We start from the raw sequence: 11,627 nt of genomic DNA on the forward strand, positions 1-11,627 counted from the left end.
GGGAGACCCGAAAGAGTTCCTGGCTCCTGGCTTCGGATTGGCTCAGCTCCAGCCGTAGCGGCCACTTGAAAAGTGAACCATCGAAGGCAAGATCTTCCTCTCTGTCTCTCCTCTTCTCTGTATATCTGCCTTTCCAATAAAAATAAATAAATCTAAAAAAAAATAGATGTAGTACTAATTTTTTCTTGGTTTTCTGTTGAACAATCAGAACTTATAAAGCAAAATTCATTACTAAAAGCAATTTCCATTTTACTTTTTTTTTTTTTTTTTTTTTTTTTGCCTGGACAGACTTTATTCTGAATAGTCTGCAGGGGGCACTGTGGGCAGTCCCGGACACACCTGGAAGGCCTCAGGCCTTGTCCCAACAGGCCGGTCCAAGCGGTTCCTCCAGGACCTCCAGGCAGAACCTGAGCTGGCCTCACCAGGGGAGCCAGTCAGCGGAAGGGACTCCTGTCTGGGACCGTGAGGGCTGTGCTCATGGCAGGTCCAGTTACCAGTCCACCTGCAGGATCTAGGGGCCTCTGCTGCTGTGGCCAGCCGCCACCCAGCACACCCTTGGGCCCAGAGCCGTGGTATCTGTGCTGTTCCAGAGTTTGTCTTAGAACAACTGGGGCAGACACAGGGAAAGGCAGGCCCAGCCAGGGGTGACGGCATGTCCGTGAGGTCGGTGCTGCAGCTACGTGATGTCCCTCTGCCGTGGCGGCCGGTGGATGTTCCGCACGACGCACTTCACCATCCACCCGATGCCCTCACGTACCCCTTTGCCGGTCAGGGCAGGACAGGCCTGGGTCAGGCAGTCACTTAGTGCAGTCTTAATACCAGGGATGGAGAGGCATGGCTCCACAGCTTGCTTGTTAACCAGCACCAACACAGGGACCCCTTCCAGTGCCTCGCTCCTGACCACTTTCTCAAACGCCTGCTGGGACTCGGGCAGCCTCTCCTCATCAGTGGAGTCGATGACATAGATGACGCCATGACACTCGCCATAGTGCTTGTCCCACAGCGACTGCAGCTCCTCCTGTCCCCCCCGAGGCGCCAGAACATGTGGCGCGTCCTTCCCACATCCACGGTGCAGATGTTGAGGCCCACGGTAGTGGTGATCTTAGCCAGGCTCATCCCCTTGTAGTTCTTGCTGAACCGGGTCTTAAACTGTTCCAGAAAGGTAGTCTTCCCGGCGCTGTCCAGGCCCAGGATGAGGATGCAGTACTCATCCTTCTGGAACATGTACTTGCACAGGCCGGACAGCAGCGTGCGCATCCTACGGTGGACACCGCCCGTCGGGGGGCTCTCGGGCACCAGTCACCGGCAGCTCGCAGGCGGAGGGGGGCGCGCGCCCCGCCCCACGCACCCCCTGCGACCCCCGCGCCACGCACCCCGAGCCACACACCCCGCGCCCCACGCACCCCGAGCCACGCACCCCGCGCCCCACGCACCCCGCGCCACTCCGGGGTCTTCCTGCTGACCCGATGCTGACCTCGCGTGGCGTGGTCTGGCGCGCATCCTGGCGGCCCCCATTTTACTTCTTTAGTAATTATTACATAGAAACAAAGTTGGAAGTATAAATGAATCTTTAAATCTATGAACTGGTATAGTCAGTACTATGGCTTCTGTTAGTAATATATTACCTTATTGATTAAAAAATATGTGACATCTCCCAGAGATAAGTCAAATTAATATTTTATACATAATAAATATCACAAGACCTCCTAAACAAAAGCCAAACATTAAGGAAGTCATTTTATAGTACCAGTTTAGTGTCACTTACTCAGGACCATGCAAAGAAACAGTTGTAAATCGTACTTTTGGCGACTTGTGTAACGTTAGTGATTTCAAATATTTTTTAAGTAACAGGACCATATCTTATTTAAAATATCAATATAAAATATATCCTGAAATCCTGGGATTATATTAAGTCCACACCAATTTTTATCTCTTGAGCATTTATCTCAAAGGACTACACAAATTCTAGGTCTTTCATGAGCATAACCTGAAAAGCAGTCACTTTTCTGAGGATATTTAACATTAAAGCGTTAAATAACAGTATGCTTAGGCTAGTAGACTATGTTCCAATCTTATTCTATTAGTGAAACTCCTTCAGCTTAATGCAATATACTGTGATTGTAACGATGGGTTTCACAGTTTGAAAATCAAAGTTTAATCTTGGCTTCCCTATGGTTATTACGGGCAAATTCTTTAACATTGTGAATGTCATCTTCCTCATTCCGATGAGCATAAATCAATTAGATTGCTTCTTTGAAGGATTTACCACATCAACATACTAAGTGCTTAATAAATAGTAGCAATCATCACTACTATCCCAGCATTATATACTGCACATAGGAGCTAAAATTTCAAGATTCCACAAGTGGTAGAGCAATCGAGACTAATAAACCAAAGCAGTGTAAGTGTTATCCAGCCTAAATCAAAATGTAACATCCTTCTTTTATGGAAGTAGAAGAGGAATAAGCGAAGGACAAAAGAGAGAAGAATAATTTTTGCAATCAGGGATCTTTACACTTTACAGAGAATATGAACTCATCAGTTCTCGGGGCTCTCACAATGCCTGGCTGAACTTATCTCTTCAAGGTTCATTTCTGATCCTCTTTACAAGCTCCTAAACCGCCCTCCACTCTGCCTTGTGCTGGTTATAAATACACTGGATAAGGAAAAGTGTCTGATTTGGTTCTATTTCAGGTGGTCAGCAGTGACCTCCATTGACATTGTTCTTCACCCACTGCCACCACCCATGAGTATGAAAGAGCATTTTGTAATACCTCGTATCAGCTTCTTGTCAGCCTAACAAATATGTGAAAGAAGGAAGTATGTGGGGATCAGTCTCTGGTACTGGAGAGTCACTGATCCCACCATCTGGTGAGGTCAGAAGATGGCCATGGTGAAGTGTGAGAAGGAAGGATCACATGGCAAGCCAAAAAGCAGAAAAAGTTAGAAGCAACTCAAGTTTCTATGATCAACGCTGTTGGAACACTGCCTTCTCAGGGCATAGCCCTGATGTCCTAAGGACTTTCCCGCAGACCCTGCCCTCCTACTTCCTGAACACTCAACCAGTTCAAGTCTTCCTGCTCTCAGCACCAACAAGTAACAACTTGGGAGATTAGCAAGATCAGGGACCAAACATCAACAGGAGCCAAAACTTGTTCAAACCACAGAGATGCCAATAACTCTTCATTGTGGGATTGGCTTGCCCTGAAGAAAACTAACCTGTGAAAATATGCCTTGAGTTCATAAAGTCAAGGTTTTTCCTGCTCATTTACCCAGATTCAAACTATGCCTGGTACATGCCAAACAAAGGAGCGTAGGCATTACAGCTTCTGGTGATGGTTAAGTCACTGCACAGTTCCCTAACACTGCTGCTTTCCAGAGCAGGACAGGCACTAGGAAGGGCTGAAGCAGATTAAAGTATGGTATGCGTTCCTCATAAGCCACAAACCACCATTCTGCCAACATTTTCTCTTGCTCAATTCTGTGTTAACCACATTGGTTTTGTTTTCCTTTGCATTTGTGGTCACTCCATGGCCTTTTCTTGCCAATGATTTTTTTCAGCTGGAAACCCTCAACTCCATTATACTAAACCATTGAGATGCTAAATCCTGCGAATATAGTGTTAGAAAAAATTAATTTTTATTTCCCACAGTAACTGGATGTTCCTTATGCAAACACACATACTTTCTTCCTAAACATTCTCCATGCCTTAAGAAGGCTTTCTGTATTTGTTGGCAACGCCTGCGTTGCCACATACCCCGAGCCGAGCGGAGGGACTAGGGTTACAAAAAAGACAACGCAGTGAGACAACACAAGACAACACGGAGTACACCCAATGCCGATCGATGACAGATTGATGTTTATTGCAACTCCAGGCTTTCTTTTATACTCTGCCTAGCTCCTCCCAGTGTTTATCCAGTCCTCAAGTGGCCACCCTAAATCCTTTGAGTTCCTCCCAGTAGTGGCCACCCTAAATCCCTTGAGTTCCTCCCAGTGTTTATCCAATCCTTTCGCAGATAACTTGACAAATTAGGAAGCAGGAACTTGCGGTTAAGCCAGTGGCTAGATGTATCAGGCCAAAATTGCTCATTCTGTTACCCTCTGAGAAACAAGCTAAGCTGTGGAGTTAATCCTTGGGAGACCGGGGCCTGCATGTATTTGCTACAGTGTGATCTCAGTCTTATAGAACAAAACCATTTGTACCTTGTTAAGCAAAGCACCTTAGGATTTTACTGCGCATACACAACCATATCTGACTATAAAACTGAACAGGTCTTGATGTATGAAAATATACGGAAGTATTAGCTGGGACTGGATGTTGCTGATGATTCCAAAGGAAAAATTTATATTTAGTCACATGATAGCTTAGCTAAGTTTCAATGTATGAATGAGACAATCACCATGAAAATTAAGAGATAACTGGATTTTATTGGGAACTAAGAATTTATTTCAGTTACCAGTTTACATACTGTAAACAGTAACACTGTTCAGTATACTTGAATCATTAATATGAGCGGGTGCAAGAAAGTGTACAAATCTTCATGTTTCACGCAAGGAGATTCCGTACAGATTGCAACCAATTGAGTCCTTGAATGTGTCTTCTACTGAAGCCTTGCCAAAATATAGAGATATTCAAGTGAGTATCTTATTAGAAATTAATGTTTAATGCAATATTTTTAAATTGAGGGATCATCTTAACAGTTTGGGTATCATGTTGGGCAGTTATATCACCTATGGATTGAATTCAGAATTAGAGAAAATTTAATTATAGAATATCTGCTATTAAAGAAAACTGACAGCTGACAAGTACTAGTTTGAATGTACCAGATATCACTATTATTAACAGAAATTTTCTGATTTTTTTAGTCTGTCTTTATGAAAGTAATATAGTTTTCATATCAGTTTTCTGCTGTAAATAAGTACTAGAAACTAGTGATTTAATAGACATTTGTTTATTCTAACAGAGTGAGTAGAAGCCCAGAATCAAGATTGTGGGAGGGCCAGGCTTTCTCAGATACCTCCAGGGGTCAATTGGTCCTTATCTCCCCCAGTTTCTGGCAATCCAAATCAATGTTTGGATTCTGAGAGTGCCACTCCATTATCTTCCCTCTCTCTTATCAGCAAGGTGGAGCCCACCTCCATCACCATATACTAAGACCTCAACTATAAATCACCTCTGCTAAGATTTTTTCCAAACACGTTCATACCCACAGGTCCTGGGCTTTCAAATTTTGACACATTTTTTTTAAGAGACAGAATTCAATCCTGGCTTGTTGTGAGGGGGCTGATGGGATGCAGTGGGTTAAGTGTTATATTGCTTTCTACAAGGGACTGCTGGTTCCAGGCGTACCCATTCTGCTTCTAAGCCAGCTTTCTGTTAATGCTCCTGGGAAGGCAATAGATGGCATCACATACTTGGGCCCTGCCAGTGAAGTAGGAGGGTTAGAAAGAGTGGAGTTTGGCTGCTGGGTTCTGCTCAGATCTCTTTCTTAAGGATCTTTGCAGAATGAACTAGCAAGAGCTTTCTCCCTCTCTCGTTGTCTTAAATAAATATTTAAAAACAGACTTACTGTAAAAATTAAGTAAATATAGAATGTTTTCTTATGGCTAATTTTAATTTGAAAATAATCTGTCCTTAGCATTTTGCTCTTTTTTTTTTTTTTTTTTTTTTTAGAAATAAGTGAAATAATGGGGCCTGGTGTGGTAGCATACTGGCTGAAGTCCTTGACTTGCATTCTGGGAGCTCATATGAGTGCTGGTTTGCATCCTGGCTTTTCCACTGCCCTTCCAGCTCCTTACTTGTGGCCTGGGAAAGCAGCTGAGCATGGCTCCTGGCTTCGGATTGGCTCAGTTCTAACTGCTGCGGCTACTTCGGGAGTGAATCAGCAGACACAATATTTTTCTCTCTGTAAACCTGACTTTCCAATAAAAATAATTATTAAATCTTAAAAAAGAAAGAAGTGAAGTGGAAACTAATGTGTTCATAATAAATAGGTTTAGGTTTGTAACACAGACAAAATGACAATTCTAATTATGATCTCTTTAGCAGTGTAACTGATACATCAACTCTTATGTCCTCTAGGATTGCTCATAGCTTTGGCTTATCTTCTTAATTTAGTCAAGATATTTTATGTTTTTATTTTTACTATTAGTGAAAGTAAATGCTATTGCTATCAATTGATGTATTATGGGAAAATACATCAACTTATTCCTGATTAGTAGATATTAGTTCTAAGGAAATGTCTCATTATGACAGCTTGAAAAACATTTTTTATTGATAAACTGTCACAAATTCATGCCCTAATAATGAACATTATACACAAGGCATGCAAAATTATACTACAAACAAAAATGAGGAATAAAATATTTCATATTTATTTAGTACTTACTGGGGAATGTGAGCTAAACTATAGGTACAGTCAATGCAATTATGTGAAATTCAAGAATCATTAAGTTCTAAATCTTGCCTCCCTAGAAATCAAGTTTGAGGCCAAGCTTACATTGAATCATTTTGCTACAGCTGGAAGTACAATCATAAACACCAATGCAAAATAAGGAAAAATGAATAATAAAGAGAAAAGGTAGAAAATTATTATGGATATGCCTTACAGAAATGACCTGCATTTCATAGAAGACACAACATCTGATAGCAAACGTTTTGGTCCCGTTGATATGGAACCGCAGCCTCTTAGAATAGGGTATCACAAATTGGACAAAGCAATTTATAACTGGATGACAACCCATGTTTTTTTACATTTTCCACGCACTGTCTGCTTATAGAGAAGATGACATGCTTAATTTTATTACATGTCTGAAGTCTGTAAACATCAGGAAATCTTCATAAGATAGACAGCAGAAGCTACCTAGGGTAGTTAAGTAGATCGTAGGTCTTCATAAGTCATTCAAAGGTAGAAATACATTTTGAACCCAAAGTGGCGATTTACCAAAAAAGATAACTGTTTCCTAAGGAATGATGCACATCTTCTCTGAAGGACTCTTTCCCAAATTTGTCCTCTGGATTGTTAAGTTGTGCATCCAATAACTTGCTCAGCATTTGCTATTTAGATGCCAAATGAACAACAATCCTTACCTTTTCTAGAAAATAAATACTGACAACATTTTTAGTAGCAATTCTTGAGCAAAATTGGACACAACTATCCTTAATTTCTTTTCACGTGCCTGAAACCTGGGAATTATAACTGACAAATGTAATCCATCATTAATTCCTAAAGTCTTAAGTGCTACGTACTTCTTTAATCTGTAATTATCTTCCTGTAGCAGTATTTACAACTCCAAAATATGAATTAAAAGTGCCTTCTGATATTTTACATCTATCCACTCTCAATTCCCTAACCTCTCTATTCCCAACTACATCAATCTTTTGCTAGCATAAGAGAAATATTTGATAGCAAATGATTTCTTCAGCACAACATGAATATTTACAGCATTACATAATATTACTTGCATAAATCATTACAATATATATCCATATCTGTATAGGTGTATTGCCCACAGCATAAGCAACAATAGAGGAGCAATTAAAATGATTATGACGATCTTAGGCAAAAAGATCAAATTTAATGAAGACATTGGATTGTTCCAAAACATTGATGCACAAGACATCCAAAAATTTGACAAGAAACAGAATGGCTGATTTATGTTAGCTTCCTTTACCTTGAGACAATAGCTGTTTGTAAAGAATTATACTGGTGTGTATGAGCACATTTCTGGATGAAATTAATGCTTAAATATGAAGACTAAGCATAGATGTGGGCCGTAGCCAATCCTTTGAAGGCGTACATAGGACATAAAGTGAAATTACAGATAATTTAGTCTCTCTGCCTTGTCTTTCACCTGCGTCATTTATCTTCTCCTGATTTTGAACCAAGACTCCATCTTACAATGATGTCACTTGCTCTCTTGAGTCTCCTGCTTGTCAATTGTAGATCACGTGCCTTCTCAGCTTCCAGTAACCACATCAGCCAATTCCTTATCATGCATGTCAATACAGTTTGAGCATCGTAAACATGCAAAATGTAGAATTCTCCAGAATCCAAAATGTTTTGAGGACCAATGTGACCACATACATGGAAAGCCTTACAGCTCATGTGATGAGCTGCAGTTGAAATTCCAGTATACTGGGCCCAGCACGATAGCCTAGCTACAAAAGTCATCACTTTGTACATGTCAGGATCCCATATGGGCACCGGTTTAATCCTGGCAGTCCTGCTTCCCATCCAGCTTCCTGCTTGTGGCCTGGGAAAGCAGTCAAGGACAGCCCAAGGCCTTGGGACACTTGTACCCGTGTGGGAGACTCAGAGCAGGCTAATGACTCCTGGCTTTGGATAAGCTCAGCTCTCGAAATTGCGGCCACCTGGGGAGTGAATCATTGGATGGAGGAATTTCTTCTCTGTCTCTTCTTTCTGTATATCTGACTTTCCAATAAAAATAAGAATAACTAATCTTTAAAATAAAACATGAAATATTATTCCAATATTTTTGGATAATGAACACTCACATCATGTCTAACGTTTTATACAATATGCAAATCATACACATTTATTTTGTATACATGCATAGTATATGTGATACATGTACATAAACACATATAAGAATTGGTTCTACTTCTTCAAAGTACAAGTATAGAATGATAAAGATAAAAGGCAGAGAATTGTTTGGACAAGGTCAAGCCACACGGGCAGTACAATGAAGGCGCTGTCGCAGCTGTCCTCACCCCTGCAAGCGTTCCTCCCCCACCAACCATCAACACCGCCCGCAGCACTAACATCTGTCACATCATGCTTGTGCTTTTGACTGCTACAGCCATAGTGCATAATCTGTAAACGCTCATGGACAATGTCACTCCAAATTCAATGTCTGTCACAGGAATTCTCAGGTAGTCAGTGTCCAAGAGTGGGGACAGGAAATTCTGGATTCCCCATATTTTGGGGGAGGAAAAACAGGTCTAAAATCTCATTAGAGAACACGGAAGAGAAATTCTCTGAAAAAAAAAAAAAAGAATTGTCTTACAGATTTGTTTGTTTGAAAGGCAGAGTTACAGAGATGGAGAAACTGAAGCAGAGGAAAAGATAAGTCTTCAATCAGTGTTCTAGTCCCCACATGGCCTTTGGCTGAAGCCAGGAGCTCTGCGTGGATCTCCCATAGGAGGGCAAGGGCCCAAACACTTTGGTCATCTTCCATTGCTTTCTGTTAGAAGGTGCTAGCTTTGGAGTGGAGCAGCCATGACTTGAATGAGTGCCCATCTGGAATGCCAATGCTGAAGGTAGCAGCTTAACCTATTATACTGTAATATTAACCTCGGTTTTTTGAAAATTAAAATGCTAGTGTTAGCTTGCATTAAAACTAAGTCAGAAAATTAAAGCCTAGTGTTAACTTGCAATAGGGGTTTTAACTGTCTCCCAAAATTTCCCATGATTTTTCCTCCTTCCTGCCACCACGATTTGTTCTTTCCTTCTTTGCCTACTTCATGTTAGGTTTGGAAATGTCAGCTCAATGTAACTGCCTCAGGAAAGTCACCTTTTCCCTGTTGAGACAAATGCTCTTTTTATCCATTAATGATAGCATGTAGCATGATTTTACCACTTACATATTTAGAATTCCTCATCTACTTTGTGATGAATAAAACATTCAAGTCTTTGCTTGCCCAATTTTTTAAACCCACAGTCCAAAGTTCATGAGGAATGGCAAAATACTGGAGAAAACTCTCAAGAATGGGATAACCAAAACCACTGGAGCAACTTTTCTGTGGAAAGTAATGCTAAAGGTGATAACCTGTTGATGTCCATTTTGGAGAAATGCAATAAGGAATCACTTCAGTGTGATTTCCTAAGAGGATTCTTAGGCAGGAAAGCAGATTACACTAACAAGATTTGAAGTTAAACTCTCCTCATTTTATGAATGTTTGATTATATCCTTGGATAATGTCTGTTTCTATAACCAGACCCATAGGATTGTGAATATTCTCTGATCAAAATCTGAAATGTATCCATACTGGGTCTCTGAATTACTCCTAATGTTGAAATATTCATTGCTAGCGGGAGACCTTCATTGGGAAATTGTCACTAAATTTCTTAGATTATAAAAGTTATTTTGAGAGTTTGTTTGCTTTTCAAAATCAAATTATATGAGTCATTTTATATGCATATATATGCACATATATAATGACTACATATCACAGGTAATATGTATCTGCATATATGTATGTGTGACTTTGTAAACACGCATGCATGTACATGTGTGAATCATATTTATTCTGTCCAAAAATTTGTAAAATTTTGAGACAGTTTAAGCATTATGGAGTTTCTCACATTGGCTGTGCCAAGAATGCCATTTTCAAAATTAAGTTTTTTTGTGGCTGCATCACTGATCAATTTTTATTAAGTAAATGATGCTTAGAAGATAATATGTATTCACAGAGATGCCATTCTTATTTTCATTTTTTGGTAACTGAACAATATCTTAATTGTATTATAAGCTCATTGCTCCTTCTGAAATCACTTTCACAGATATTAAGTTTGAAACAGAAAAAAAAGTTTAATCTTCCGATACCCAAGGGAAATCAATGAGAAACAAATTAAAAAGAAAAAAGTGGATAATCAAAGTTCTAACAAAGAAATTTGATGTTACTAATGGATAACACTGAAAGATGTTGCTAACAGAGATTTAAATATTACAACAAATTGAAAAGTGACATTGGGAAAACTCCAAGTTTAAAAATACAGCTTCTTCAGTCAATGTCAGAATAAGCAACTCAGGGAAAGTCAGACGGTATTTATTCCTGCACTTTTCAGATCGCTGGAAGAAACGAAAACTCTGCTGCTGACTTCAGGATTCTGCCTGTATAAAACATTGTCAATATTACAAGATGTTAAGAGCTGAAGACAGATTTTTAGAGAAAAGTGAGACAGTATTTACATGCTACATATATTTATGTTCTACCCAACTAGCTAATAATACTATATTTAGTCACTTTCAAATGGTGAAAAAAAAAGTGTTCCTTCCTCTATATACATCATTGTGGATGGAACACATTCAGGATTCCGGGAACAGTGGGAGGCATCTTCACGCAGGTGCACGTCCTGCACACAACTCATTCTCCTCAGCCTGGGCATGCCCTCTTGCTCCTTTGTCTCACAAGCACTTTCCCTTTTTTAAAAAAAGAAAAACATAGCAAGTTCTTTGAAATTTTCCACACTCCAGATTTTTGTTGAGTCGATGGCATGAATACTAAGTTTCACTTTTCTTCATTCTTTGGAAAGCATTGCTTCACATCTTCTCCCTGGGTATCCCTGTGGACTGCCAGTTCATATCCCAGCTGCTTACTTTCCAATCTGACTCCCTGCTTGTGGCCTAGGAAAGCAATGGAGGGTGTTCCACATCCTTGAGTCCTTGCACTTAGCATGGGAGACCTAGAAAGAGCTTCAGGCTTCTGTCTTCAGATCAGCACAGCTCTGGCCATTGCAGCCTTTTGGGGAGTGGACCAGTGGTTAGAAGATCTCTCATTCTCTCTTCTTTCTCTCTCGCTCTCTCTGTCTCTCATTCTCTCTCTATCTCTCCTTCCCTCTGTAAGTCTGACTTTCAAATAAACAAATCTTAAAAATGAACCC

The 11,627-nt window shown here is 40.3% G+C and overlaps 1 pseudogene; it reads right to left on the reverse strand.

Annotated features, from left to right (window-relative positions):
- Window positions 1-399: 399 nt before the first annotated feature.
- Window positions 400-1,266, reverse strand: LOC101525785 (ADP-ribosylation factor-related protein 1-like; annotated as a pseudogene).
- Window positions 1,267-11,627: the final 10,361 nt, after the last annotated feature.

Source organism: Ochotona princeps, chromosome 3 (genome assembly GCF_030435755.1).
Source record: "Ochotona princeps isolate mOchPri1 chromosome 3, mOchPri1.hap1, whole genome shotgun sequence".
Taxonomy (NCBI): Eukaryota; Metazoa; Chordata; class Mammalia; order Lagomorpha; family Ochotonidae; genus Ochotona; species Ochotona princeps.